Below are 6068 nucleotides of genomic sequence, written 5' to 3'. Positions count from 1 at the left end.
AGCCTCACGCATCAAAACTGGGTCGAGTGAACCCGCGGGTGACCATGGGTGCCCGTAAAAACCTAAATGAACGAGATTTTTATATTGTACGGACCACATCATAAGATGATCCAAACCGTCCATGTGATGGAACACAACGTAAATAGATTGTGCCACAAAAAATCATTTCCATATGATGATCCTAGCCCTCTTATCTATAGAGGTTTCCATAAATAATAATATGCAATTCCTCCATAGATCAGATGGCTAGGATCATCCTATAGAAATGATTTTTTGGTGACGACCTATTTGCATCATGGCCCGTCACATTGACGGTTTGGATCATCCTATAGTGTGGGAATAAAAAAACAGCAAAAAAAAAAAAAACGTGTGACACCCGGGTCCACCCGGGTCATATGGGTGGGGTCTGGGTTCACAAAATAGTGACCCATAAGATTCCGATCAATTATGTCCCGACCCGTACCACCTGTATGATATGGGTTGGGTCTGTCCCGGCCCACCCGTTTGCCAAGCCTACTTATAGTCTGGAACTTTTCTGTAAAAAAAAACTGTGGGGCCCGTTCCATAAGATGTTCCAAGCGGTCCATTTGTTGAGCCACGAGCCCCAAAATTCATTTCCATATGATGATCTATAGACGCTATAGAGGGTTAGGCTCATCTCATGGAAATGATTTTTTGGGGCATAACTTATTTACGTTCTGGCGAGACAAATGAACGGTTTGGACCATCATATGGTGTTGGCCGTACGGTACTTTCTGAAAAATACTGACTATATTTTCACGTAACAAATTAAAACTTCATTTTATGGGGATTTTATATGGTGTGTGCCCATATAGTCCAGTATTTTTCAAAACAAATTTTGTGTGACCCATTCCATTGGATGATCCAAGCCGTCCATTTGTTTGGCTACAACGTATTTCCATAGGATGATCCTAATCCTCTGGTCTATAAAGAGACTGACCATTATCAAAACTTATCGGAGGGTTAGGATCTACTCAATAGGCCTCCCAAGCGCATCGATCTTAAGTTTTAGCAGATCGATCACTGACTAGTAAAATCTGGCTTCGACCATATTAACATTTACAATAAATGGCTTTTCGTCAGCCTAATGGTTCAACCTTGGAAATCTTATAAATCTTGTTTTATTGATTCTAAAGACAAGTTGATCAATTAGCGTTAGCCCAAGGGTTTCCAAGAGTTCAACTAATCACCTTGTTTTGATGCTTAACAAACTCAAATTGATTAAGTTTTATAGACTAATGTGTTGTCTTGGAGCGTTGTGCTTTAGATAGTTTTTTCAATGGTTGATCCGATCTAGCACTACACCACACACTATGGCCAAAAGCTTTAGGATGAACCATACACATGTCAAAGGACTTGGAACACATTGGAATCATCATCCCTTGGAGGTACTCCCAAGGAGGAGCTCAAATTCAAGTATCCTAAGCAAGTCAAGTTCAATTGGAAGATTATTCGAGGCCAAGACAGAGAAGTGATATTTTACTTAGACTATGCATCCTTCTCTTTTGGTTTATTTCAAGTCAAGGCACTCTCAAAACATTCCCAGAATACTTTTAAAATGAAGTTAAAACCTGCCCAAAAGTTTGTAAACTTATCAAATGGTTTAAAAAATTAAAATTGGGAAAATCTGTTCCCGGTCGACCGGCCTCCTCTAGGTAAACCGGCCCAAAACTGGGAAAAATTCAAGCGTAACAGAATGCCAGTTTAGGTCGGCCGACTCCCGGAGGTCGACCAGACCTGGTCATTCGGGACAGATGCTAAAGGAAAGATGGAGATGCGTGGACAGGAGAGGACTAGAAGAAGGCCAGATGGAAGATAAAAAATCAAGTTTTTTTAGTTTTTAGATTGTATAATTTATTCATCACTTAGATTCTACTAGAGGCATTGAAGAGCCCTTAAAATGGTTTAAAATAAGTTAAACGTAATCAATAGTCAAGTGGACCAACAACCCATAGGCCAAGAAAAGGATAAAAATGAAAAGAGCATAAAGGGGAATAGACCTTTCACAGACAATGCATCAGACGTCTGCACAAACGTCCGTCAAAGATCTGTGAAGTGCAACAGACACAGAAATATTGATAGGCGTTTGTGAGAACTTGACAAACGTTTGCACATACGTCTGAAAACCCATATCAACCACCTGATAGCCATAAAGGCTAGTTTTAAGTTTTAACTACCCTTTAGAGTGCCATAACAACTAGTTTTGGTTTGGATTTCCTATATAAAGGGGTTCTACTCCCTTGTAACATTAAGACACACTCTTTGAATACGATTGGAGATAAATTTGAGTGTTTAAACCCTTTGTGCTTCTAATTGGATATTATTTGAGGGAGTAGAGTATGATTCACCTATAAATCATTTGAAAGAAACTTGCAGTGAGGTTATTATTGTATTAGCCTTTGTGGAGGCAATTTATTTTCCATATTTGTACTACGGCGAAGGGTACCTTGGCAACTCTCTGAAGACGAGCGTTGGGATAAAGCTCACAATAGTGGACAAGGCACGGATTCAACTTCAAGGCGGAGCTTTTGGGGATAAAAAGTTTGTTTATGGTTTTGACTCCACCCGTAAGAAGCCGGGTTAGTGGAAGCCATGAAGGGGATATTCGTGGAGTGGATGTAGGTTGGTTCATGCTGGACCACTATAAAATCTCAGTGCACTCTTTCCTCTCTCTCTCTCTATCTTTATTTGCATCTTGATTTTATTTCTTAGTGCTTAAACTGAACACGGTTTCCACTGTTTTAGGCCCAATCCACTTTTTTCGACGCCACACATTCAGAAATTAACCAATAGGGGTGCTGTTGAAGCTGATTTTTGCAAGGGCACCCTTCATTATATCATTACTCTAATTGTTATTGTTCTAGGTTTTAATTTTAATTAATCTTTTAAAAGAGCAGCAATTTCTTAAACCCAATTCACCCCCTTCTTGGGTTGCCACTTGGGTCACTACACTATAGGCAGCCCAATTTTGACGCAACACCACCACATAAGAGATTTTGTAAATCTATTGTATATCTGAGATTTCTATTTCTATTGACATGGACCGCTAGCTAGGTAGATTTTATATGTAATCTCAAAAGATATCGACAAAATCCAAATTCTCAGCTATACGGTGTATGTGTTATCAACTCATCTCAAGCCAAGATGAAATCCTCTGCTCCTCTCTTGATGTTGGGCCTTCTGCTCACACTTTCGTTTGGTAAAATTTATCTTTTCTTTTGGAAAATCTACTTGTTTATATTTTACTATATTTCAAGGAGCTGGGAATTGCCATGGATATTATTTTACAAGCTTTTTTTTTTGGAAAATGATTTTGTATGAAAAGACTGTAGAACATGAATAAAATTGTGGGCCCACTTTTATCTCTTCCCTATCTAATTAATCAAAGGTTTGAGATTTTTGTTTGGATTGCAAGAAAAACATTTCAGACGGAAAATGTTTTCTTAGGAAAAGTTTTTTCTTTTCATGATTTAGAGGAAAATGATAGAATTATGGTTTGTTTAGAGGGATACTATCATAAATTGAAGGCAATATTTTTCCTTAAAATTGAATATGGTTGGTTCAAGTAATCTTTTTTAGTGTATAAAATAAATGAACTTCTAAAAATATTTTTCCTTTCCAAACATTTCTAGACAATTGCTGAAATCCAAACAGCTTCTTGATAGTGTACAAGGTTTTAAATTTCGGCCGAAATCCAAAATTTTGAACTTCAGTGAGGTCTGAAACCGAAACGTTCCGAAACCAAAATTGCCGAAATTTCGGTGAAATTTCTTGATAAAATATTAATTTTTTATTCCTTTACAAAATTTCAGCCGAAATTCTACCCAACCATTTCGAGCGCTTCTACTGAATTTTGGGATTTCAGCTAAAATTTTGGTTTTGGTGAGGACCGAAATTTAAAACCTTGATAGTGTATACCCTTGCCATCGGTCACTAATCTCTTTGGTTTTTTTTTTTTTTTTTTCACGTTGACAGGTGTCATCTCAGCACAACAACAAATGTGCCTGGAGAACCACTCTTTACCCAGTTGCGAGGCAATGCAATGTGCCCTGTTATGTGCTGCCTCATATCCAGTGTCTATCCTTAACAAGTGTATTGACCAAATGCAATGCCAGTGTGGCTTCCCTGTACGTGCATACATCAAATAAAAAACAACATAAACATAGGGAAATGATATTCCTCTATATTCCTCCCCCTCCCCCTAACGGTTTCTATGGGAATGTTGCACTGTTTGAGGTTAAATTCACTCCTTTAACGTTTTTCTTTGCCTTTAAAACTAGCGAATAAAATGTTGGGGCGAGGGGGTTTTATCCATCAGACGGGGATAAAGGGTTTTATCCGTGAGAGGGGGAAAATATCATTTCTTAAATATAATAAAAGTTTTACTTCAATTTATCCAGGGCATTTTATCTCTAGGCTTAGCTGGGTATTTTAATGCCTACAATTTCTCCAAATAATAACAAATCAAAGTGAGTTTGGTTCGAACTCGTGCACTAGTGCGTACAATCTATCCCTTACAATCTAAAATGGTGTTGGCCAAGGCTCCTCAAGGTTGACCTACTAATGGAGATGGGATATCAAGCTTGGTGGGGCCAAAAATAGTGTGCCCAGAGGAAAACTTTGTGATTGGTGAGAAGCATCTTAGGGATCCTTTTGGGATTAACCAAAAGTCTTACTTCCTAGGGTTAGGGTCGATGAAGATTCTCCTCCCTTCCGAGGAGTAAACACTTCTATAAGCTTATGGAACCAGACGAGTTTTTGGTTTGGTCAATGTGAGACTATTCGGCTTTCACTTTTTGTTGAAAAAGATGTCGGATCCGTTGAGTGGGCGCAAGCATGGCTGGGCACTGGTAGACCTTCAAAAAGTGACCCGGACCCGCGAGTCCACTTGGACCACCCGTAACTTACAAGTCCGGGTCACTAAATTAGTGACCCAATGAAATTTAACCTGGCCGTACGGGTCCCGTCAAAACTGAGCCGTGTGGGTGGACCCGCGGGTGCCCGTAAAATCCGAAATGATCAAGATTTTATATGGTGTAAGCCCTTATAGTCCTGTATTTTTAGAAAGTACTATACGGACCACATCAGAGGGCTAGGATCATCCTAAAGAAATGATTTTTGGGGCACAACCTATTTACCTTGTGTTCCACACATGGACGGTTTAGATCATCCTAACCCAATGAAATTTAACCTGGCCGTACGGGTCCCGTCAAAACTGAGCCGTGTGGGTGGACCCGCGGGTGCCCCGTAAAATCCCAACTGATCAAGATTTTATATGGTGTAAGCCCTTATAGTCCTATACTTTTAGAAAGTACTATACGGACCACATCAGAGGGCTAGGATCATCCTAAAGAAATGATTTTTGGGGCACAACCTATTTACCTTGTGTTCCACACATGAACGGTTTAGATCATCCTATTATAGTGTCGGACGCCTACAACCGCTTAGAGCAGGCTAATTTTCAGTTGGATTCGGAATTGAAGATATTGAGGAAGGGTGGGAGTGAGGCATATCCACCTGACATAGAGGCAGTGAGAGTGGAGGCAAGGGAAGAAGCTCAGAAGGAGAGGGAGGCAGAGTTGAATGATCTGCTTGTGTGTCTGGGCCAAGAACAGAGCAAGGTGGAGAAGTTGTGTGCAAGGTTGGCAAAATTGGGCGAGGATGACTCTCTCCTTGAAGGGATTGGAGATGATGCTGGTCTTCCCGAAGGGGATGAAGATGGAAGTCTAAGTTGTATATCTCCAAATTTTCACTCATTTTCAATCAAGTTGCTTTTATTTATTGTATAGAAGTTTGTTAGCAGGACTTGGTAAGGGGAACACAGCGCGGTATGGCATTGACATCACTCTGCGAGTTGGCCTGCACAGCTTCCTCAAAATCATTTTCCCATTGTATATCATGATGTTCAACAACTATGAAGATCTTTATTCTTTCTCTTCGTGGTGAAAAATTGAAAGGGTATTCAATTAAGGTTCTCTTGTGGTGAAAAATTTAAAGGGTTTATTCTTTCTGTTTATTTGTGTTCAATCTTTATTGAGAAGAGAAGA

Source organism: Tasmannia lanceolata, unplaced genomic scaffold (genome assembly GCF_043159265.1).
Source record: "Tasmannia lanceolata isolate RefF3 unplaced genomic scaffold, GAP_Taslan_0.1 ptg000029l, whole genome shotgun sequence".
NCBI lineage: Eukaryota > Viridiplantae > Streptophyta > Magnoliopsida > Canellales > Winteraceae > Tasmannia > Tasmannia lanceolata.
The sequence above is the reverse complement of the archived record's forward strand: the minus strand, read 5'-3'. Positions refer to the sequence as shown.